This window comes from Gallus gallus, chromosome 10 (genome assembly GCF_016699485.2).
Source record: "Gallus gallus isolate bGalGal1 chromosome 10, bGalGal1.mat.broiler.GRCg7b, whole genome shotgun sequence".
Lineage (NCBI taxonomy): Eukaryota > Metazoa > Chordata > Aves > Galliformes > Phasianidae > Gallus > Gallus gallus.
In genome coordinates this window covers 13434009-13459326 of record NC_052541.1, presented here as the reverse complement: position 1 = coordinate 13459326, position 25318 = coordinate 13434009, and the positions used below count along the sequence as shown (strand labels likewise).

Genomic DNA, 25318 nt, shown 5'->3' with positions numbered 1-25318 from the left:
AGAAATGAACCTCCAAGAAATGACTCAGCATGTGCTATACTCTTACCTTTGTATTTGCTGGTACACAGGGAGTCTGCGTACATACCCATCAAGACTAAAATTCCCAGCTTTTCTTTTTTCCATCACTTCTCCTTTTCTACTGATCAAACCTGAGTAACCACCAGAGCCAACTCACTGGTATAGGTGGCTGAGATTCATCCCTTTTGGATGAAATAGCAAAAAAAAAATTCCCCAGATTCTTATGGCTGTCGTTAAATACTGCTTTGCTGGGCTTTCAGCACCTAAAGAAACTCATCCTAAGAGGCCCTGAGAGGGAAGTTAGGGTTACAAATGGCCACCACAGCCTGAGCATCCTTACCTCCCGGTGTAAGCCCATGAACACACAGCAGTGATGGAAGCCTTAGTCATAGCAGCGGGTTTCCAGGAAACCTCATGTGGGAGAATGTTGCCTTGAGGCAGCAGACAGCGTTATCAAAAGCCTACCAGGGACACATGCAAAAAATGGGAGCTTAATTGCCATATTTCCTCTTTATCTCGGTATAATTAACAAGCTGGTGTCTCTGCAGCTTTAGTTGAAGGGAACGCTCAGAAGTGTGTTATGGAGCATGGGAGCTGTGTTGCTGTGGGAGTGTTTGTGAAGTCCTAGCGGCAGATATTTCAAGCACTGTTAAAGAATGATCTTTTCTTGTAAAACAGAGCAACCAAACACGAGTCTTTCTATGATTCTTACCATTGAGGTTGGAAAAGACCACTAAGATCACCTAGTCTAACCATCAACCCATCCCCTCCCTTTGTGGATTAGCCCTTGGCATCCACTAGTGGAGGGCAGTAGCACATCAGGTGAGGGGTGAGCTGACAGGAGTCCAGGAGGCCAGGAGCTCCGTGTGTGGTGACTTGGTGTGGTCGGACACATCCACACGAGCAATGTCAGTGGACAGGTCTCTGTGTGATGCGGCGAGCGGGATGACTCAGCCCTATCTGCAGTGCTGCGTTCAAACTGCCCAGGAGGTGACACCTGCCAGTGCCGAGAGGTGCAGACATGAGTTCTAATTGCCATTGTGACTCAGCTCGGTGTCTGACAACTTGTCTTGCATCTGGCATCACTGGGTTTGTGACTAGAGTGGCTTTTTACTGGAAGAGCTGGTTTCTACCTCTTCCCTGCTCATGCATCCTTGCTTTGCAGACAAGATGACGTGTGCAGTCACAGCAACGAGAAGCAAAGCTCTGGAGTGTGAAAGTGAGCTTGGGTGCGAGTCAGGTTTGAGTGGGACTAATCTCAGGAAGGGTCTGGGGATGTTTTTGAAGGCAATACGTTCCCAGGCCTTTTGAGGCCTTATCAGGGATCTGGCTGTTTTATCTATAATGGCTTTTCATAAGAGATGCAAAAAAAACTCCAGTATGTTACTCATGCATCGAGCATGCAGAAATCATCCTGGTTTGTGGAACGACAGGTGGAATTGCAAAACTGCGCTTAATGACTGAGTGACAGTCATCTCCACTACGTGCTTTCAATATGATATTATGAAGGATCATCTTTCTCCTGCCTATGAGGCTGAAAGAAGCCCAGGGGAGAGGATCTCTTGGGTTTATTCGCTTTGTTTTCAATTGATTTTGGAGATTAAAGCCTGAGTGAAAGTAGCAGCTTGAAAGCCCTGGATACAGAGAGCTGCTGTTTTTCTCAGCACAGCAGCGCGTTGTCAGCCTGTCTGGGTCCTGACCTGATGCTGTTGGGATGGTGTTGGTTCAATCGAGCGACGTTCTTACACCTCCTGTCCACTGCAAGCACACGTGTGTGCATTAACTGCTTCTCTCCTGTTATAAAGCAGCAGGTTAGGCAGTAACACGAGTGTTATGTCCTTTGCATGTTGCTCCTACAATGTTCCCCATGCTGTAATAGCTCTGTTCCTAATCCACCTTGTTTTCTGCCAACCTCATTGAGCACTTAAAAGGTATTTCCACAAATTATAGCACTTTTGAAGTGTTTTCTCCCAACCTTTACAGCGTTGCCTGGAACAGCAAGTAAATGGAAGTTTATAAATGAGATGAATTAGTCATGGGGTGCATTTCTTGAGGGGACACACAGCCCTGGCTCTGCTTTCAGTTTGATGATGTTTCTCCTTGCATCTTAACTCCTCCTTTCTGTGTCTTCCTCTAGCAGAGGTGAATGTCTTCATCTGTGCACCCTGAGCTCTCCTTGGGCACTCAGATAAAGCATCAGAGTGGCTCAGATCAGGACATGCATGTCCCATGGCTGGGGAGTTTTCTCCAGGTCTGAGGGATGCTAACAGCAGCCTGCTTTGCTTTTCAACAATAGCAAGCTGAGTTGGCTTGAAGACTCCCTGCTCTCCATCTCCTGCATCATCATAGCCCACGTGGTTGTTCCTGCTCCCAACTCAGAGCTGTGCATTCCCTCCGAGGAAGGTGAGGGTGCAGCTGCAGATCGTACCCTGTAAATAGATGTCAGAAATTCATGACCCATATGAATGAGAGCAGTGACTGACGTCCTCTGGTCTTGCTCGGCTGTGCTTGGTGACCTCATAAGATGCAACAAGCTGTGTAGGCTTGAAAATTCATCTGTCCTTCTTTTCTTGTTCTCCACATCCTGGATCAGCACAGCCCACGTGGTTTTCTCTGCTCCCTGTTTTCTACACGTGTGCCTGCAGGTCCCACAGGGTGAGCAGCGGAGGCCACTGTGATGAGCAAGAACCACAGTTAACTCCAGGGCAAAAAATAATGGCCTTAACTGATGGCTGCTACGTGGAGCCTGCCACTGGGTTTGCTGCTGCCCTTCCCGTTATCTCAGGCTGCACGATGCTTACCTTCAAGAATTTGCTCAATCCAAGAGAGCAAGGAAAATGTTGTTTCACAGATGCGTGACCCTTGCTCTGCAGGCAAGAGAACATGTTGCTTCTCTGGTGCGTGCCCCTGCCAACCTGGGAATGGGCTCAGTACAAGATCCCCGTTCTGCATCCCCTGTGTGCCTGCACGAGGCTTTAAAACCAGTGAGGTCCCTTCCCTGAGCCACTGGCAGGTCAAGTGTTCAGTCTGATGGCTGTGCTGTTAATCTGAGATGTCAGTGGGGTATGCAAGCACAATCCTGTCTTGATGCGTAGCAGTTTCATCCTGGGTAGCCGTTGGGGATTTTGATTAGGCTAAAGGAGGTGTGCGAGAAGGGCTCCGTGTCATTCCTTTAGGAATCTGGGAAAATTTCTGGGTTCTTCTGTAATTTTCTGGAAGCCCTCTGGAAATACATTTGTATAATTAACAGAGGTGCACACATGAATACAAACAGAAGTCTTGTGCTTGCGAGCGCGCCGGTGCTCTAAATGCAGACTAGTGAAATATAGCTCTTGCCATATTGAATTCATTCTCAGCTTCTCTTTTATGTAATGCATTTCTCTCTTCTACATATCTCTGTGCTGTGACACTGCTGCTGTTTTGGTGGATTGCTTCTTGTAATCTTTCTTTTTTCAAACGGTAAACTTGTTCCTGATGTAATTACTGTGATAAAGCTCTGTGGGATGACAGATCATCCTTAACAGCACTGCTGCTGTTAGCTTCAGACAAGAGGACATTCTATTTCAATCCTTTGTGAGAAGTGTGGTAAACAGTAAACAGGTTTGTTTTCCCCAGCGCCATCTCCCTCTGCATTAAGTCTGTCTGGCAAAGGAGGTGGTCCCCAGGTCCGTCTTCCACAGCACTGAGGTTCCCTTGGGACTGCTCTGCAGCCCGGAATAGCACTGATGCAGTGCTGCCGGGTGGACAGCATCTCCTGCAGGAGATGGATTTGATATCAGCCAGGCACGTGCCCACCATGCTGATGCCAGCTGCGGGCTGCCCCTTCTGCTGGTGCTCCCACCGAGAGGTAATATTATCACGTCCTCTCCCCCCCCCCCCCCAATCCATAAATAAGGGACAACAAATATCAATCAAGACACACTTTTCAATCAGAATGCGGAAGAAAAGCCTCATGTGTACTCATTGCCTGAATCCTGTTTGTCCAACTGTATGAATCAATGCATTTCTGAGTAAGGGGAGAAAGCAGTTTGGGGTCCAGTCTGGCAGCTTTCCTCTATTTTTCCTTTCCTTAACAATCGTCTGTGACCTTTCTTCCCTTTTACTATTAAAAAACTAAAAACTAAAATCTACTCACTCTCTGAAACTCATTTTTACTATTTGCTTTCACAGTCTCAGTTGACAACTAAAAGCTGTAGCAATTGCAGCTTTCCAGGTTCTATTGTTCCCCACGTTTTTGCCTCGGTGTCTCAGAACAATTTACAGTAAATAGAGGGATTCATGGGAAACAGGGATAAAAACAGATGAATTGTCAGCATGATATAGGAGCAGTGAGTTTGCTAGGGAGGAACATCACTGCAACGTGTTGCTGGAGCAGAGGGGGAGGATGGAGAGAAGGGCACGTGGTGACAACCCCATGGGGTGTTAGGACAAATCCTACTTGGAGGAAGCACTTGGAGGATCAGTTCTTTGGGAAACGCATGCGGTCAGGAGGGGTTGTGCCACTTTGCATCCGTGTGGTGTGGTATGAGAGGTTTGGGCATGTGTGTGAGAGTGATAGGACTGCCGGTCATCTTTGGGGTTGGCATGGGTGAACTGGGCTCGGTATTGCCTCTGGTTTTGAATGTGGTCATAGAATTGCAGACTATCTGACGTTGGAATGGACCCATAAGGACCGTCCTGTCCAACTCCTGGCTCCACACAGGGCTACCCAAAAATCAGACCCTCTATCTGAGAATGCTGTCCAGATGCTTCTTGAGCTCTGGCAGCTCGGTGCCATGACCACTGCCCTGGGGAGCCTGCTCTATGCCCACTGCCTGCTAGATTTCCATCACCATTGTCCTTTGTGACCCAATGGACTGACTCTGATAGCTCTCACGAACCCAGATGGAACCAGGCGAGCTGGAGGCAATGGAGCCCTGTGGTTGTATTTCTCCGGTGACACGGCTCTTCAGAGCTCAAGGACAGTAATTGAATGTAATGTCCAAAGCCCAAACCAGTCTACAAATCCCAGTGCTGTGAATAGAAGACTTCGGAAGGGCTGCTTTCTTCATCTTATCTCTCACAGACAGTTACTGTGTTCTTGATGTAATTATAGTGATAAAACAATGTGACATAACTGCTTGCTTCTATCATGGTATCACTGCTGTTGACTTAAACGACAAGGTAATAATTTTATAAGAGACCTTTTATTTTTCTTTCCCTGGCAGCCACTAAGCATGGGAGCAGATATCTCCGATAAAACGCATTATGCACATTCCATGGGTCCTAAAACTTTTTATCGGTTTTATTTATGCACTTCTCATCCAGGTGAAATTCTCATTTGTTCCTGCAGCATCCAGGCAGTGCATCCAGCTAGCACAGGGACCGGTGTTTGCACAGCGGGACCTGAGCTGCAGACAGCAGCAGCAGCAGCTGGTCACGCTTGATGCTTGGGAGAGGAAAGAGGGAACAAAGGCCCATTTCTGCACAATTCCCTCACTTTTCAGGCGTTGGTGCATTGCAGACATGCAGGTCCCCCCACGCAGCTAGAGGAGGTGTCCTCGGATGGCTCTTGCGAGAGAGAGCCTGGCTAAAAATGAGCCACTTGAAAAGGATGGGAGATTGGATGCGGGCACCTCCCTTTTTTAATATATGGAAGGCCTGACAGTGTGTATCAGTTGCTTTAAATTAGCTGGGAAGCTGCAGCCCAGAGGCAGTCTGTGTGAACTAACTTTCAAGCCAATAGGAATCTAATCGTATATATTTATGTCCCTGCACTCCCGTGTCTTGGCTGTACGTTTACTGATGTGGCTTTCACGGGCATGCAGAGCCCTGCTGATCTATGCTGTTGTCTGACACTGTGAGCCAAACCTCACTGTGAAGCACAAGGTGGGAAGGGACACGGGCTACATCCCTGTCCTGTGTCTCTCTGTTGGGGTTGGACCAGCCCAGGTACGTAAAGCAGCAAGCAGGTCCAATCCCTGGAAGCTGGAGGAGGAGATGCCCTCAAGCTCTGTTTTGCTGCACGCAATGTTGGTTGTGTAAAACAGTAAAAATACATTTTGTTTACCTGTACAGAGTTGTCAAAGAGGATGATAAACTCGGGCAATATAGACATAGGTGTTACAGCTATAGACTTAGTGCTTGTTTGTGGGTATTCAGGTTATTCTCTGGCTTCCTTACTTTTGTTACAGGGCATGAGAATATCGGAAAGAACTGACATTTGCATTCGCTGACAATCAAATAGAGGAAGGAGTCATCTGAGAATGCTAATGGGCAGCAAACCTTACAGGGCTTACAGTTGGAGCTTGTCAGAATGGCTCTGTGAGGAGGTTTGACAGTGCAGGTTTTGAACACGAGGAACTGTTCATTGCTTTAAACCAACCCTGAGTCCTCTGTGTGAGGAACGTGGGTTTTATCTTGAAGGCTCCGAATTTTCTAGCGTTTGCCTCTTCACCCAAGTGGACAAAGAGGAGAGAAAAAGCTCAGACTTGCATAGCATAAAATCATTCTTTCTGTCTTTGGTTTCTCTTAAAGAACAGTACCGGCAAGTCTGGGGACAGGCAGGATGGGATTTGCAAAGTTTCTACCAGTTTTAATAGCCGTGCTTAGAAGCAAGCCTGCAGAAGGTGAGGCCATTGTGCTGTCTTTCCCAGCTCACAGACCTGAACAAAGAATGTGAAAGAGAACTTCTAGCAATGCCATTCCTCCTGCACGGAGAAAAACAGCCTTCCCTTTGCTTTATCACGGCTTTCAGGGGGAAAAGGGTGGTCTGCCCAATGTGGGATTGCTGGTAGCTGCACTGGGGGCTTTCCTCCTCTGCATTGGGCTGGGGGACCAGTGCTGCTCTCTGCCTGTGCCTCTTCATGCTGCTCATCCACTGTGCTGTCCCCTGGGGCGGCCCCTAATGACAGGCTGAGAAGTTGAAACAGGCATCAGGGTTAAGAGAAAGATGTAACTGCTGTTTTAATGCCTCTTTTGTAGTCTTTTCCCTCTGTACTGAAGGTGTCTGTTTAATACCAAGTGATGACTGCGCTGACTGTCACTCTCTGGGAGATATTGTGTTTAGGTGCCCTCCTGGGTTTTTCAGACAATCAGATGGTGGCACATGGCCTCGATAAACAAATGCCTTTGAAAATTCCCCACGTTGCTATTGAAGCGCCGGTCCTGCCGGACGCACGACCCGTCACACTGCTTTTTACCCAGCTCTGTCATTCTCTCAGCCGGCGGCTTTTGTGTGCCTGGGAGCTGTGGTTGAGTCCCACACAATGCAGAAAGACACGTTTCACTAAGAACCCTTTCCACAATTGACTTGCTGCTGATGGGAGCTGCCAGAAGGAGCCCTGGCTCTTGGACTCGTTGGAAGCGATGCTGGGTTGGGAATGGAGGAAGTGGGGATCGAGGAAGAGGGGAAGATATGGGATTGGGGTGAATTGTTGTGAATCCATCTAGTGCCTGATTTAGTGCTTGGCAGCCCAGCCCACAGCAGTGGGATCAGACCTAGATGATTGCAGTGGAGTTGCCAGGTCATGGCCTGAGCCAATGGTTGAGCACCATTGTGGCTAACCCAGGGAGCTCAGGTGCAAGCAATGTACCCGAGTGACTGGAAGGGGTGGACTCTGGGCCTGCCCCCTCCTTACCCTCATTTAAGGGCTAGCAGCTGGATACAGATTGCATTCCTTGAGTCATTACTAGTTGTTGGAAGGAGGTGAGTTAAATTGTGGGTTTTTTGTTATCTTCTATGGCTCCATAGTGCTTGTAATCTGGTAGAAAGCACTGTCATTGCCTTCTTGTGCTGCACGATGAGCTGTGAGGTCCCTTCCAACCCAAGCTGTTGTATGATTCTATGAATTAATGCTGATGATGTGTGTGTGAGAGGCTGTTTCTCAGTTGCCCAAATGGCCTACTGTGAAGTGAGGTCAGTGTTGTGTTGTGCTGTGTCCTCCTTATTGCCAGTGAGGAGGAGATGGGGTCATTCCCCATGTAGGGATGCCTGCCTGGTTGTCCAGACGAGAGAGTGTGGACACAGACTTTGGGTCTGGAGATTTGATGATCTTTAAGGTCCCTTCCAACCTTAAGCCATTCTATGTTTTGTCTGTTGTTGCAAAGGAAGCATGATAGGTGGGGCCAGTGGGGGAAAATATGGGTTTAGGTGCTGGACCGTACCAATATGGAAACTCTTCTGCTTTCATATTTTTTTCATTCAGTGCTTTCAGACACGTGAGTGTTTAATGGCTTCTTGTAGCATCTGGAAGGGGATCCCATGCCTTCTCCTTGTCTTGCCCTTTGAGATCAATGCTGACCATGTAGTCCTGCTGCTGATGGATGCGTGTAGCTCTGTGGGAGAGTAAGAGGAGTGCTAGGCTGCCTATTAGTTGCATATTGTAGGGGTGTCCATAGGGCTGTGCAGGGTGATTTTGGAGCTTGTGTGCCTTTTAAATTTTCATGTTTTTCTCCCAGTTTCCTTCTCAGAAACCTCAAGAGGGGAAAAAAAAAAAAAAAAGGGAGGAGAGAAGCATCAGTCCCCTCTTCCAGCCAGTCTGAAGTAATCTCTCATTTTCACAAATACTTCAGCAGTTCTCAAGTCACTCTGTAAGCATTATGGTTTGGCCCACATAGTTCAGATTTATTAGGGATGTAAAGTAAATTAATTTTCAACCACAGTCATCTCTATGATGTCACCTCCTCAATCACAAGCACAGGAGAGCTGCTTACCCAGGGCTCCAGCAGCTTCTTTCCAGGACAAGTAACAAACCACCCCTAAATCCTTGGAAAGCTTTTCCTGTTCCTTTGGGGAACAACTTCTCTGCTGAGCTGTGAGATGTCTTTGTGGTTCTGGGTGGGTGAAGTCTGCGTGGCACAGACCAGGTCACCCTGCAGCAGAGCACTGCCTGATGTATGGTCCCCTCTGACATATTGCAGGGCACCGAGCGTTGTTTGCTTTCTCCTGCATTGAGCAAAGGAGTATGTTTGGCTCAGGCACACCTTCCAGGGGTACTATCAGCTGTTTTGCAGTCTCTGGTTTCAAGGCATAAGAGAACCTGTCCTTTCTTCTTGCTCCTCATTGTTGCAAACCAAGTGCTTGCTTTCCCATTTGGGTTCCTCTGCTTTTATCTTCCAGCTGCTCTTGGTTCTTGCTCTGCTTTCCTGGGCAAAAGCAGAAACCTGTCTGGTATTTGAGATCTCTGCTGTTGGAGGTTGCTAAGTTGCTGTCCCCTACAACTGTCTTTTTTTGTTTGTTTGTTTTGATGCTCCTCTTGGTCCCTCACAGCAGAACATCTTCCCCACTTCCTCAGGTGGTTTTACAATTCTCTCCAATGTCATCTCCAACTTTTCCACTCCTTTACGTCCTTTGCAAAAGGCAATTGTGAAAGCTGCTGTCGGTGTGCCGGCGTCAGCCTGACCAGCGCGGTCTGAAGTTGCAAGCCAACTCCCATCCCTTTGCAGCTAACTGAAGGCTGACTACTTGATAGGCACTTCTGACTACATAATTCTCTGAGAGCTCAGGCAGTTACTTCTCTATCAAAAAAAAAATAACACTGTTTGGAGTGCTTTGCTTTTTCTTTTTCATTGCACAGACACTCCCTCATACCTCCCACAGCTGGAAGGTAGCTCTGGCCTAATTTGTTTGTTCCTTGGTGTGCACCTGAGCGTTTGCCTCAGTTAAAGTGTTTGGTTTGCACAGGCCCGGCATACCAGGAGGTCTGCAGAGCTCTGCGGGACCTCCTGCTGAATCACTTTGCCAGCTTTCGTGTCTCTTGCAAACCTTAGTGGCAGTCATTTTATTCCACCTTCCTCAACAGTGCTGGAAGCACTGGAGGGCATCAGGTAATGCCTGTCCCCTTGGAGCCCTGCAGAAACGGGCCTCTTTGGGTGCTAATTCCCTGCAATTCCCTCTGTCCAGTTTTGATTTCAGCTCTTGGACGACTTCCCCCCCCTTCTCTCAGTCTCAGATTGATGACTGCTTTATAGCAATTGTGGAGGAAATGAGATGGGGTGAGAAGGTCTGAGTACTGAGAGGAGTGAATGGGGAGAATGTTATTTTTACAGGTGCTAGGCACGGTATCTGTGTGCATGTATACATATTACAATGCAGAGCATAAAAGCCCGAAGTCTCCTTTAGCACAGCCTGTAATCCTATTAGAAGGATTACTCTGTTGTCCTAGGCTATCAGATCGTGGTAAGAACTCATTTAGGTCAGCTGTTTAGGAAATTTACACACACAAGGAAAAAAAAAAAAAATTAAATAAGCCTCTTGCTGTATTTCATAGGGATCGACAAGCTCCTTTCAGACCTTCTCTGCGCCGCTGATTACATCCTCGCTCTTGTAGTTTCTCTGCATTCCTTCTTAAACCCTCATGTAAATGATTTGCTTTCAGCTTTTCACTTCTAAGGGCAGATGTTGTATAGGCGGTGCTGTAGCTGGACCCCAGGTATTTCCAGACCTTGAAAGGATTAGGATTTTTAAATAGTAAAGTACTTTGGTTTTTGCTCTCCCTCTGTGCGTTTGTGCACGTGATAACTTTGAGGGTAAGGGTATGGGCAGGCCTGATTTGCAGGCAGAACTTAATGAAAGCTAAATCTGCACTGGCAGGGCCCCAATCAGCTTAATCCCTGCTCTGGTGATTATCAGCAGCGTTATAATTTCATTTGATGCCTCTGTATTCCGAAGGTCAGCTCGTGCTTTCCTTTACAGCGGCAGTCAGTTGTAGTGCGTGCCTTCCTCAGAACTCCAGCAGAGCCAGGGGGTTCAACAGGGGTGTGCTTAAATGGGGCGGCCAACCAAAGCAACTGGACACGCAGCATCATTACGCAGCCAGGTAGGAAGCCCTTCATGTTAGGAAAAGCACGGTGGGAACTTTCACCTCCTAAACTGGAATAAAGCCTCATCTGTCCAGGGCTTGATGTTGTATTTCATGCTTCCACCCAAATCTTTATGGCAGAGCAGGGAGGGAGACGTGTATGCAAATCTCACTTGTTGCTGCCAAAGCTTTATGCACTCGCAAGGAACTCCATTCTGGTTTTTGGCTGAGTCTACGTTATGCAGCTGAGCTGTTTCTTTCCATCCAGAGGGAACGTACACTTACAGGTGGGAATCCCTCCTTGTAAGGAGTGCACACGTACAGACGGGAATCCCTCCTCCTAAGGATTTGGTACATTAAGTCTTGCAGCAGTCAGAGAATTCTGCCTGCAATCCTGTAGAGCTTTGAGGAGATCCATGCTTTGTGTTATCAGTGTGGCAGACCAGCGTGGGTCACGTCTGCCCAAGCTGCTGCTCATGTCGTAATCCAGACACATATGCAGGAAGCAGCTATGCGATGTGTTTGTGAGGTTGGACCTCTCCTGAAAGCACCAGACGCGATGGCACTCAGGATCTGCAGGGAAAAGAGTGGACTTCTCCAACCCACCATCCATTTTCCTTCCCACTTTTTAAGGCTTGTTGTCTCTTGAATATCTGGGAGATTCCTGCACCTTCTTTGGTCTTGGTTGTCCTTCCAAACTAGAATAGCAATTTCCTTTCACCCTTTCCTTCACCTCCTCAGTTGGATCTCCTTTGCTGGATTTATTCCGGTTCCTAGGGTATGTTAGATGATCCTCACTAATTCATGCCTTGCCAACTCTTCTTCCTTTAGCTGCCCAGACTTCTTGCTTTAAGAGTGGATGTTTTTACTGCCAGATACCTGCTCCCTCCTCTGTGTTTCCAGTGGAGTGCTGGTGACATCCAGTGTCTAGTTTGGCTTATCACTGGCACGCACTGTGTCCTAAGCTGATATCCCCAGGGGATGCTATAGATCTAAAGACTTGTTTTCCCCCTCAGCTACTCTGCATTTGAATGAGCAACCATGCACCATGTCAGAGGTGTTCGTGACATCTGTAATTCACACGGGGGGGAGGGGGGACAACAAACCTTTGAGGCCAGAGCTCCTAGGAAAAGCTGCTTTTAAAAGAGAGGCAACTGTGTGCAAAGAGAAATGAGAACTGAGAAACAAATCACAGCTCCCATTGGAGATAATGAGAATCTTAGATAGTAACACATGCAGTGTACTGAGGTCCAGAGCGGTCCTGTCTCTGTGTTCCCCAAAGGGAGGCTTAGTGCTCTGTAATACTTGTGGGGTCACTGCTTTCCTCCCCTCTCTGAAAGCAACACTGGGCCTGCAGGAAAAGTGCTGCAGAGTGGTGTAGGAGGAAAGCCAAGGGCCAGCAGCCCAGACAGCTCTCTGCTTGCTGCTTTGTGCCTTCCTGGGCTTCAGGCAGACTCTGATTTCACAGCCTGGCAGGGAAGGACTGTCTGCACAGCACTGATGCTGAGCTCTCGGCTGGGATCCCCGCTGGTGAAAAGGGTTTCCTGGAGTACTGATAGTGGGAGGGCTGAGCCTGCCCCACGTGCTCCGGAGGCATAGAAGAGGCAAAAGGTGCTATTTACCCTCATCCTTGCTTTCCGTCCCATTTAGTAAACTGGGGCAACCCCAAAATTTCTCCCCCTGGAGTTTCCTGAAGCTGTAGAGTCGTTCCCTGAGAGAGTAAACAGAAGCCCTGTTTGCTTGGGTCATTAAACACAGGACAAAGCGCAGGGGAGCAAACTGTCACTGCTGGGCTTGGAGAGAGAGAGAGCAAATGGACCTTTCCATCCCTAAGCACGGTGATTTTCTTCACTCCTCATTTCCTGTATGAGCCCGGAATGTATCTGCTGTTCCTGCAGCTGCATGCCCAGCCTTGGGGGCAGAACGTGCTGCTGCTCTTGGTCCCAGCATCCCCTCTCCCATTTGGCATCATGGAACTGTAGGATCATTTGAGTTGAAAGGGACCTTTAAAGGTCATCTGGCCCAGCTTCCCCACGATGAATAGTCCTTTCTCTGCAGGACTCGAGAGTCCCATCTTGGAGGGAGGAGGTGCAGGAGAAGCTTCTGAAATTTAGCTTTAGACTGCAGCAATTTTCATTTATCTGAACTGCACGTGGTGGGCCTAGGATCTGAAGAAATGCAAGTTCACTGCGTATCAGTTAGCTTGGGGTGGACCGTGCTTCTCTTTGCTTTGAAAAACGTATGAGATGAAGGCAAGTGATCTCACTGCAGAGGGTGTGAAGAGGCCTGCGTGGTGCTGCCAACCCCTCCTGCAGAAGGACCCGCTCCGTAGCTTCACCTCCCAGGCATCCCTGTTCTCCATGAGCCTTTCTGGTGCAAGAAGTGCAGAGAAGGAATGTGTTCTCCTGCCCAAGGCCAGAGGCAGCTGACTCCCAGCAGGATGGCTTCCCCGTCTTTTAGCTCTGATGATCTTAGTTTATGTTGTTTGTTTTCCTTAATTGAATATTTTATAAATTAACATGATTTCTGCATAGTGTTTATCTTTCCCTCTGTGAGCCTTTATGGCCGAGATAGCCTAGAGTAGACTAATTAAAACTCTGAACCATGACTGTGCCCCTAGCCAGAAAGAGGACCATATAATGTATGTGATGCTGATACAGATCTGGGAGCTGGCGAAGCAGAGCGCCAGGAGATCTGTCTGTGCCCATCAGTCTTACTTAAGAAGCCTTTTCTATTCATTGCTGTTGAGGACTGTCTCTTCTCTGCCTTAAGTGGATGCTCAGATTAGGAGCCTCTGGGTGAACATCATCCTTCCAGATACTGGTGCTGCTAACGGTGCATTTCTGCGGGCATCAGTGCAAAGCATGAGCAAAACTGTGCACTGCTGCTGCCTGGAAGGGCAGCACTATGCTTTACTGCTGGGCACTGCCTTGAGGAGCAGCTCAAGTTGTGCTTCTGCCCTATACATGGTGTGTCCAGGCTTTTCTCACTAGTCAGAGATGAGGCTGAACTGTGGCTTTTCTAACCCTAGGCACATCGAGGAACCCAGGAGAATTGTAACTGCTCTGCCTCCAGCCCTCACAGGAACATCTCCTGTGCTCAGCTTGAAGGTAGACTTAGAGTGACTTTTGAGAAGCCTGCCTCCTTCTTTTACAGGCCTTTCTTTGCTATTGTTATTTTGAGGTAAAGAACTTGCCTCTGTAAAGGAGTAAGCCAAGCACTGGTTTATTGCTACCAGCTGAATAGTAAAAAAAAAAAAAAAGCCAAGCATAACCCATTTGCTATTGTGCTGTGGTTAAAATCCAGCTCAGTACTTTGCATTCCAAGACATCCAGCCTCATCCTTTTTCATAGATTGCCTTGCAAGCAGATATCTTCAAAACAGCTTACACCCAACCACAGAAGCCCCCATGTAAATATGAGGATGCTCAGTTGCAGAGGGGAAGGACTGCACAGCAGCAGCCATAGGAATCTTTGTTTAATTTAAATGAGGCAATCTCCTTCTGCATCTGTGAAGGCTCTCTGAAATTGACCTCAGACTGTGGGCTGGTTGCCTGCATAAACAGAATCATATCACGGCTATGTTGGTGCTGGTGCCTCAGGTCTTTGCTGAACAAAATCTTCCTTTAGGCGTGATTCTTTTTCTCTTCAATGCTTGTGCTTACTGTCTGCATGCGTGTATGTATATTAAGTGCCTGGCTTCTCAGCAATGTAGCCAGATGTGGGTTTTTGAGTTGCTGAGTATCAAAGGTCACTCACACGAGTGGTTCTTTCCCATCTGTTGTCATCTTCATCTGGTAGCCCATGTCATTGTGCTTAGCCTCGTTTTGGCAAAGCAGGAATAAGAGAGGTAGAACAAAGCTGTGATGGATGAGAGGCACCCTTTGAGTTAGCCCCCAGTGAGGGTTGTGGTGCTTAAGCTAATTCCTTCCCCTGTGGCGTGCTTAAGGTCTATCCGGAAGACCTTCATCATGGATTGATGGGTACAAATCCTCTCTCCCACATTATCCACTTCTTTTGGCTTAATTTCCAGTGCAAGTGTGGCTCCCCACTCAGTTTTCCATTTACTGGGGCACGCATAAGTGACTCTTGCTGTCAGATCAGTAAATCCAGACCACTTTCCTACCTGTCCTCTCCCTCGGCCATCTCTGAATTGCTGTTTGAGCTGAGCTTTTATTGCTTCTGACAGCCGGGGTTGTAGTCCCTGCAGAATGGCTTCCCCAACGCTTGTAAACTCTCTGCCAAAATTAGAGTTGGCTGTTTTCAGATTTAACCTCCAGTTCCAGATAGATTTTCAGTATCCCTGGCCTAGTGCTCTCATTCCTGCCATAGCTCACTTCATCAGCACCAGAACAACAGAACGCTTGTCTTATTGCTGCAGTCTGACCCCACTCGGCCTTTAAAAGTCAGAAAACCAGCAAGCTTCTATCACGCCACCAGTGCTGCTACTGGTAAGAAAACAGGATGACCAGGCTAGTTTTCCTCTTTTTTTTTTTCTTTTCTTCCGTATGAAGAACTCAAAGTGCATTTGTACTTTTACAACTCACGTAACGCTAAGTAGAAGAGCTGGAAGTATGGCTTCAAGCAGACAAACATCAATTTGGCTCCTCAGAGTCTGAGCAGTTTTGTGATTCCAACCCAGTGAGGTGCAGAGAGTTGTTGTTCTTCCAGGGACTCTTGAGAGCCATGCGGAAAGGAGCTGTAGGGCTGGATAGCATCTGTGCCTGGAGCAGAGGATGTCTACATGGGATGTATAGAGGTGACAACTGCTAAAGCCTTCAGTGCTTATTCCAGCCCAACTTTGAGGCTGTAGTTGCAGCAAATAAGGGTTAAAGCCATTGGTAAGATCCCAGGTTCTTTGGTGCTCGGTTCCTTGTGCAGATGGAGAAAGTTTTGGCAGTCTTGCTTTGGTGCTGTCATCAGCGTGTATTTGTTTCAAATTAATTAAAAGTGAAGATGAGATTCCATTTAACTTCCTAATCTTTGTTCTCCAGGGACTGACTGTGGAAAAACAGCTGGGGACCCAACATGTCCTTTAGAAGGAGATTAAATGCAGTTAATCCTGGTTGTATCAAAGGGAGTGGAAATGAAAAGTAAATTCCTATTTGCGAAGATCTTTATTTTTCCCCCCCACACTCTGTTTTTCCATACAAGAACTTTCTTGTCCGGGCAGGTTGGAAGATATTTGTAGTCCTGATTGCTTAAATATTAATCTGTACTTTAAGATTCATTTGTATGCGTGAAAAGAGAGAGATGAGTGCAGTGGAAACCCCACAGATGCACTCTCTATCCACTGGATGGAGCGTGCAGTGATGTTAGGCAAACCCAGAGATGTTATATGCAGTGACAGGACCACTCTATTATGGGTTTCAGAAGTACTAACCTGCAATATTAGATGGATGTGTGAGGCCTGAGTTTACCTAAAATTCATTCATTACTGCTCCTAACTGGGAAAAAATCCCCTCTTGAGCTGAAAGCCTTTGCAGTAGAGATAGCTGCGTGTAAGGGATGGTGTTCTGTCCATAATGACAGAAAGCAGAGGTTGGGCTCCTGGGGTGCTGGCTCTGGGAGGGGGGGAGAATATGCATTAGTTGACTTCACTCTGCAAGCAAAATGCGTGAGTTAGGCACTATGTAAATCTGGAGTAAAGCTCTGCTCTTTCCCTCTCCAAATAGCCTTCCACATAGCTGGGTATTATTTTGAAGCAATTTTGCTCTCTGATGATTCAAGGAGGGAAGCTGCTGAAACAAAACAGAAGCGAATTGCAGAATAGTTAATACTGCAGAGCGGCAGAGGAGGCACGCATCGGCGCTAGATTTTGGGTCTCAATTCTTGCTCGAGGCAGTTAACCCTCATCCAGCCGGGAGGAGAGCTGCGGTGTCTATGAACTGGCTGTTCACTCATGCTGTGACACTGCATATGGAGGACGTGGAACAAAGCTGTAAATGATCTGGTGAGCACGTTTGAATAATGTATAAACGAGAGAGGACAAGTTATGTAGAGGAAGAACGGGCACAATTTCTCGCTACCTATTTTTCATCTTCCCCTTTATGGGCATTTCCCAGTGAGGCTAGAAAAAGCAACTCCTGGAGCTTAGGTTGGGGATGCTGTGGTAGCTGTCGTTTTGGGCTCAGGGAGCTGAGTTGAGCACTGGGGCTGGTGCTGCAGGAGGCGATGGAGCTGCTCTGAAGCGCTGTGCGAGGAAGTTTTCATAGCACCTGCCCACATTCTGCTCAGCTCCATCCCACAGAAACCTCGCACCTCCACACTTAGTGGTGTGCAGTCCTTTTAGGTAGATGTGAGTGGCGGAGGCAATGAGAGTTTCCTCAGAGAGCAATGAGTTAATGAATGGCTCCAAAGCACATTACTGTATTAAGTCATGGCTTTATTAGAAATCACTTCCGAGCCGTGACTGAAGGCTGTATTAGTGTGCTGTGGACCTTCTAATGTACGTGCAGTTTTCATCTTCTTTGGTGAACATCCTCGGCTGAAATGGTAATTCAGACCTTTAAAAGGAGTGAGCACAGAAACCACACTCCTGAAGTGTTTGAAATAAACCCCGCAGCTACTGCATATCTGATCTGTGCATCTAAATGGGTTCTGGTGAAGCCTGGGGAGCTCTGGAGAAACCTTTCCAAATGGGTATGAGTCATAGACCACTTAATCATTGAGATACTGATGAAGATTGTTTGTTTGTGAGTTCTCCTCCTTTTCTGTTAATTAAGTTGGCTTTTTTGGGGGAAAAGCAAGTGTTGGCTTTGCTGCGAGATGTGACTGGTCTGCAGCTGCTTGTTAAAAAGCAAGCTGTTCTTCCTTATGTGCCTATCGCTGAGAACTCGCTTCCTGAGATGGAAGATCCGTTTAAGATGAGATGTCAAGAGGTGGAGCAATTCTGCAAGGGGGGAGAGGAAGGCGAAAAGCAGAGAGGAAGCATACCCTAATTTTGGCTGGGAGATGGGTTTATGCATCTGTGTGAGCGAGAGCACGAATCTGCTGATCAGACTCGCTGCACCACTTCAGCTGCACCATTCTCTGCTCATCTGTTGCATGTTGCTGAGGGAGCTGGGGAGGTGCACGTCTCCTTTCCAGTGTTTTGTGTTTCGTTCTCATTTATGATATTTTCTTTGGAAATAACTTTATTTCCACCCTGTAGGCTTTTGCTTTTGCCTGCTCTATTTAACAAACATTAATTTTACCCTCTGAGTCTTATGGAGAATCACAGGTCCACCTGTAATCTGAGGTAGCTTGAAAACTGTATTAATGAAGGAGGTCGCCTTGCTCTCATCTGTGCAGCTAGAACTTCCAGGCAAGTTATTGATACTAGAACATATCGAGGTGCCTGGAACTGCTTTATTCAAATAAAAATCAGTTCCTTTTGCAATACAATAGGAGGTTGGAGAATACTCCCAAAATATAAGAAGGAATAGATGGTTGGGTTGTTAAGATCGGAAAAGACCTCTAAGATCATCTTGCCTGATTACCACTAATATTGCTCACTAAAACATGACCCCAAGTACTACACTTACCCTTTCATTGAACGCCCTTAGGGACAGAGACTCTACCACCTCCCTGGGCAGCCTGTGCCAATGCCTCACCACTCTTTCTGAGAAGAAATTCTTCCTAACATCCACTGTGAACCTCCCCTGGTGCAACTTGAGGCCATTAAGATCGTAGATCAAACTAAGGCTGAGTTTTCTGGGTGGGGTAAGCAGAACTGTCCACATGCTGGAGAAAGGGAGGACAATTATCTTTAAGGCTCGAAAATGGGCTGTGGTCTCCTTCAGGAAGCTGCTCCTGAAGGCAGGACTTCACGGGCATTAGACATACAGTAGCCATACTGCAGTTAGGAGGAATCCTGTGCACCTCCCTGGGGCTCTGTGGGCATCTTGCCTCGCGTGTCTTGGTTTTCATCCCTTGTGACTAAGGTTTGCCATATGAAAATTTTCATCTCTTGGGATGAAGCTGCCTGCACTTTCAGACCTTCAGGACCTTCTGTACCTTTTATCTTCGATTTGATTTCATCTCGTCTTTCTAGCAGCCTTTGATTTCCCATGTGAATTGAAGTTCCAACTGTCATATTTCTGAGGGTTGGCATAAAAGGGGTTTAAAAGGGCTTATTCTGGAGCAGTAAGAAGCACACGCATCCAGCGTTGAACAGCTCCCAGATGTGGCAACTTCATTTAATTGCTGAAATCAGAGATGTTAGGAATGGATTTCATCTGAAAGTCTGATCTCCTAAAGTAAAAGGCGTAGGACAACATTTGCTCATCCCCTGGAGATGCTGCCAGAAGTCTGCCTCTGATTAGCAATGTTAATGGAGTATTAACATAAGCCACGCCAGCAAGGGAAACTGTAGAACACATTATCATCAGGAGAGCCAGCTGTGTATAGCCCTGTAAAGATGATGATGAATGTAGTTTGTGGCGTGGGGAGCTGGCTGCTGAACTGCTTCGTCCTCTAATCCAGAAGCAGTGGAGTGGGGTTGGACATGCCAGCTTGCTGTTCTCCATGCTATTGTACTGAAGAGAAATGGAGCAGGGAAGTTGTAGAACAGATGTTTCCTTAATAGGAAAAGGGAGATGGAGGAGGCTTCCCAGCTGAGTCAAGACTTTCGCTTTCACAAGTGGAATGTTAGTTTCTTGTTCTACCTCCATCCTTTAACTGTTCGGGATCTTCTGTAGTCTGTGGCAGGTTGATTCATGGTCTAAATATTTTGATGGCTCTAAACATCTTAAGAGATGCACTGTACTATTTATTATTCTTTTATAGCTTTCCTTTTTTTTTTTTTAATCTTGACTCAAAGCCTGTGAATGGTCTAGTTTGAGAGAAGAGGCTCAGAATGATTGTAAACCTACTAATTTACTTTACTCTCCGTAGTCAAATGTTGGCCGTACACATCCTTCATGCAGTTGCTTCACCACCACATAGAATCATCAGATGGATTGAGTTGGAAGGGACCTTAAAGATGGAGTTCCAGTTCCCTGCCACGGGCAGGAACAACTTCAATTAGACCAGGTTGCCAAAATCCCATCTGACCTGACCTTGAACGCTTTTAGGGATGGGGCCATCTCTTCTCCAGGCTGAATGAGCCCAGATCTCTCAGCCCCTATTTAGAAGAGAGGTGCTCCAGCCCTATGAGCATCCTCATGGGTCATCTTTGTACATCTACATCTCCGATGATCTCAGTGTTGCCAGATGACAGAATTTGTTTCTGTGAGTTTGTGCTTGAAGTCTGGAGCCTTCAAGCTGTTAAACTCAGTAACTCAGCTCCTTTGTTTATAAATCGTGTTATTTCTGTTTTGCCTTGTGAAGAGAGTAGCGAGCTGTAGATCAACAGTACACAGAGCTCTGGAGCGAGATGTTTGTGCTTCAATGTGGCAGGACCAGTGGGCACTTTCTAAGTGAGAAAGAGGGCACTAAACCGTATTGATACAAGCTTGTTTTCATAGTTTCCTAATGGAGATACACATTTCACCCATTGACCTTTTTGACATTTTCCTGGTTTCCCTGCTACAGAAGCACTTCAGCAGTAAAGTGCCACACTCTGCTGAACAAACTTGGCATCTCGTCAAGCTGACTTATTTGGTATGTATTTACACTTGTAGACTTTAGTACTCTCCTGGCAATTGAGCTTCCTTCCTGTCTACATAAATATGATTTCATTATTAGCTTTGTTTAGCTGTTGTTCTGCATCTGCATGCTTTCCTTTCCAAAGCTGCCAAAGAGAGTTGCAGGTGTTAATCTTGATCTGTGCCCAAAGCATCATGAACTCTCTACCCCACCTGCCAGCTCTGATGATGAGCAGCACTCTTGACCTCCTACCTAAAACAAGCATAAAACCTCACTCTGTGATGTTTTTTGCTGTTTGTTTGTTTTTTCCCTTTGAGGAGCCCGTAACTTCTGTTAGAATTACAGCCTTTGTGTGTGTTTGTTTATAGTTAAAATAAAACCTCTTTCCCATCGCAGGTAGCGTGTGTTGATGTTGATCAGGCTTTGTTGGGTGTAGGTGATGGCTTCCAAAATGCCTATTTGGAAAATGGTAACTTTGACTTGTGGGCGATAGTAAATGGTAAAAGGGCAGTGGCTGGAGCCACTTCACTTTGCTCTGGATGTTGGCTGTTACTGATCCAGGCACTGCCAAGCACTGACAGCAGCTGGCTTTGGTGCGCCAGTGGATGTAGATGAACTACAAGCATGCTACTTTCCACAGTGCTGTCCTAAGCCAGCTGCTCTAAGAAGGAGGTGTATGCCCAAATGTTTGCTAGAAACTAGCCAGAAGAAAAGGCCCTGTTTTCCTGGATGTTTACTACTTTTCCTATCAGGCAAACCTTTTCTAGTTGGAAAAAGTTGTATCTGTGTACTGGATTTGGGATGCACTGAAGCTGTGCTATTACTAGTGGTCTGTATGTGCATTACTTGCTGTGCAGATCTCGTGCCTGTAGTTCTGGCCAGAGAATCTGGAGCCAAAGGAGAGCTGCAGAAAAGATGGCTTTAGCCACACGTCCAACCTTTAATGGGCAAAACTACTGCAGGTGACTGTCACTTGGATAGGCTATTGTAGGTCTGCTTGCGAGCTTCTGCAGTTTTCCTGCAGAGGAAATATTTTCCTGCACATTCCTTGGAATTAATTTCTACTTGGAATTCTAGAACTGTGCTTCAACTAAAGCATTTCTGCTCGAGAATAAACACAGGCACAAATCTCACTTTACCAGGCTGGGACTTGGCTCTGTAGCAGATAGAGAAGCTGCTAGAATAAGGTTAGATTTGTTTCCCTCCTGGGCGGGGGCTGACAGGAAAGGTTTCATGAGATGGAAGGGAGTCAAAGAAAGAAAGTGAAACCAAGCAGTCAATTTGCTAGCTGCAATCTTTGATCTGTGGCTGTCTGCAAACAGAATTGGAGCTCTGTGATTAGATGTACGTGCTCATTATGTGTTGTACTCTCCAAGCAGGCATTGTACATACAGCACAATGTATTCTGCTTCATTCTGCCCAAATATCTTTTTTTCATCTATATTGCATTAAGACCTTGAGGCCTATCATCGGGGAGAGAAAAAATACAATTTTCTTATTGTACAATGCATTTCATTCCCAGCTGCTGTATTAAATTTATTCGTATTTGAAGTGGTGTCTGCGAGTATAAATCATTTAAGTTTATATGTTTTTGTTGCTGTGGCAACTGTTTGACTAATTGAATTCCAAAGTGTCTCTCTCTATTTCAAAGCCATGATAAAGGGCACACGTATTCTTAGTAGCAGAAGTCTGAAGCCAGAGGTGGGGGACAGGCAGCCCTGTCAAAATGACACGTCCTCAACCTCCTGTGCATGGGGTTACCCCGGCACCATTGGCAATTAGCTGGGGAGGAGAGGCTGGGAGGGAGTCATAGCAACCTGTAAGGTCCTCCTGTGAGTGCAATATTCAGGAATGCTGTTAAGGCACGGAACAGGATGGAGGCAGCATGGACAGCCAGTGATGGAGGCATTGGGCAGGTCTGGTTTTCCCTCTCTGTCGCAGTGTTCCCATTAATTCACTGCAGACCTGAAACGTCGGAGTACTTCATGGTTATAAACACGCTCAAGTTGTAATAAACCCATCTTCTTCCCGTGGGGACCTTTTATGAGCTCCTGAGGCTTGTCTGCTGGCTGGGATCACACGCGTGTTCCCAAGGTATTTCTTGCCCCATCAGTTTTTAGGAGGAAGACACTGCTGCGGCAGGGGACTGGGGAATACCGGGCTGCCCCAAATCTCCCCTGTGGGATCTGCAAGATAAATTCTACCCTGCTCTGTAAGAATGCGCTGTGGCTGTGTGCTAGAGGTAGGTGTAGACTGAGCCAGGAAGACTGGAACGTCCTGACTCTTTGTAAGGGAATTCTTCCTGAGAGATGGAAGGAGCAATTCCTTTGCTGGAAGAAATTTCCAGGCAGGAACCAGCCTGTCTCTGCTATTCCCAGCTTGTTCTGGCGTCCTCTCTTAGCCTAGAGAGAGCTCATTTTTTGTGTTAATTATGTAGGTGTTTATTACGGCCACAAAATGTTAATAGACAGCCTAATGGAAATCATGCTGGCTAATGAGAAGCTCCTGAATACCTGCTGCTTTTCTCTGGGAATAACGGCAGCCACAATTCAGCAGGAAATAATTTCCCCTGCTCCTGCCCCATGCTTGTACCTTATGATTACATCGTGCCGTTAACCTTTCGTCTGGAGCTCTGCAACCCCGGGGGAAGGCCGGGACCTCTCTCTTCCATCTGCCCAGAGGGGACAGAGGGGTCTGCTTCCCTCTCCTGTTTCTAAAGAGTAATCTGTGAAGGGTTTATGGAGCTTGAAAAGGTTACTGTGTGCGCCTGAGCCGATTGATGGTGGCTGTGGCAGGAATGAAGTGCAGGGTGCCTTGAGCAGAGCCCATCCTTCCTTTGCTTCCCTGCCCGTAGGGGATGCTGTCAGATCCAGGGCATGTGCTGTAGTGACAGCCCAGTTGTAGGCAGCCTCATCTGCTGTTTTGTTTTGGTGCGGTTTTATTCCTAGCTCCATTAGATGCTCCACCAGCTGCTGCACGCTCATGTAGCCGCCTCATCCTGGATAGGCAAAGACAAATAGCAGGGACCTGTAACACGCACTGGGAGGGGGCATTTTACTGGGTGGATTCCTAGGGAACTTGGTCACATAGAAGAGGTTTTTTGTTTTCTTCTATTGTATTTTTAATGAATTTCCAAGGGTCTCTATCGCATAAATGCCTTAAATCAATAGTAAAAGGGAACCTTGTCCATCAAGCTGCCTGGCCACAGCTAATGAGGTTAAAATGCAAACTGTCAGCCTCTGGTTTGTTATGCTGATGCAGAGAAGAGAAAGCTGTTTAATGAGGGGTGAGGTTGTGGGTCTTGGAAAGCAGCAGGAATAAATAGCTAGTGCAGCATTCATGGGGAGAAGAGCAAGCTAAATCTGGGCTCTTAATGAACGAGCGCAGGAGAAGGCAGAGGAGCAGTGGGCAGGAGTAGCAGGGTGTGTGTGTGCTGGGTTTGTTGAAGTGTTGCACTGGGAGGAGGCTAGTGAGAAGGTACCTGTGTGATGGATTGGGTGTGAGATGTGTGTGCTTGGAGGGAGAAGGCATCTGGGCTCAAAGGAAGGGTGCCCTGGGGACAGCAGGAGGGTGGATGAGAATCTGCATGCCCCCTGAGCTGGGGATATCCTTGCTAGGACTAGTAGAAGCGTATATGTATGTGCGTGCCTGCATGGCTTGACATTGCTGCCAAGAGTCTTTGGACAGGTGTTGTGCAATGGGAGTTTACAGAAGCTGAAGGAAAGGAAGATTTGGGATGCTGCCTTGTACAGAGGAGGGATGGGCCGGGAGAACTGGTGGAGTCACAGTCCCTGGAGGTGTTCGAGAACAGTGGAGATGTGGCTCTGAGGGACATGGTTACTGGGCATGGTGGGAATGGGTTGATGGTTGGAGTTGATGATCTTAGTGGTCTTTTTCCACCTTAATGATTCAGTGATGATGCTGCGTGGAGGGTGGGCTTAGATGTGACCAAGAGCACACAGAGAAGCAGGTACACTTGTGTGCTTCCCTCCAGCGTATGCATGCATTACTCTGATTTCTGCAGGCGAGTAAAGGTCTCTTCTAGCAAAAACAACAAAGAAAGCCCAAACTCAGGAGGCAGAATCCACTGAAGATGCTGAAAATCTGAAGCTGTGAATGAAAGAGAAGACTGTTTACCAGGCAATATGGGAGCTCTCAGGTGGGACCACGTTTCATAATTTTTCCCTTGTGGGCAGAAATTTTATGCTTTGTCTTTTCCTGCCAAAACCAAAAGATACAGGGTGGTCTCACTGCTGTTGAAAGAGCTAAATCCTTTCCTCATAGGCTGTCTTAGTGAACAGTTGTGAAAACACCAGATTTCATTGTGAGGGTGGGATTTTTCAATAGTGAGGAGCTGCAAACGAGGCAAGTTGTTGTGGGGTCCATATGGAGTTGCTGATAGATAAACCAATGCCAGGCTCTTGGAAATGTTTCAGAGGAGGCTTTGGGGATATGGCAGAAATGCCATTCAAAAGGCTGGTTCTTGATTAATACACAAAGCCATAAAAACATCATCTGAGCGTCTTCTGCTACCTGGACACAGGTACCCAAATCCTGTCAAATGATTTCCCTGCCATCCATTCTCCCTGCCTTGAATATAACAGGTTGTGCAGATTATTTTATGATCAATAAATATCCAGGCAGACACTGTAAAATTCCAATCAGAAAAATTTACAGCATTAATGCAGATATTGTATAGCAGGATATAAATAAATAGAAATTGTCAGTCAAATTCTTGGCAGCTGGAGTGTGGTGTCGTTTGCAGTAAATTAAATGTTACTTCACAAATCACCTTTATGGCTTTGCCCAGTAAGTGTATCTCTGCAAAGGCTTTTTTTTTTTTTTTTTTCAGTTTGCAGTGGTAAAAATCCTCTGGTCTTGGTGATTTCTCCATGAAACCAATGTCAAGAGTCGCGGTGACAAGGGTGAGTTTTGCTATGTTCTTTAATC

The 25318-nt window shown here is 46.9% G+C and overlaps 1 long non-coding RNA gene across 1 annotated transcript in view; it reads left to right on the top strand.

The window, feature by feature from the left end:
• LOC107054206 overlaps positions 1-25318 on the top strand; it is a 63149-nt gene that overhangs the window by 8588 nt on the left and 29243 nt on the right. The window contains exons 3-4 of the long non-coding RNA XR_006931138.1: positions 24393-24527; positions 25221-25293. This is a non-coding gene — a long non-coding RNA (uncharacterized LOC107054206). The remainder of the gene's footprint in view (positions 1-24392; positions 24528-25220; positions 25294-25318) is intronic.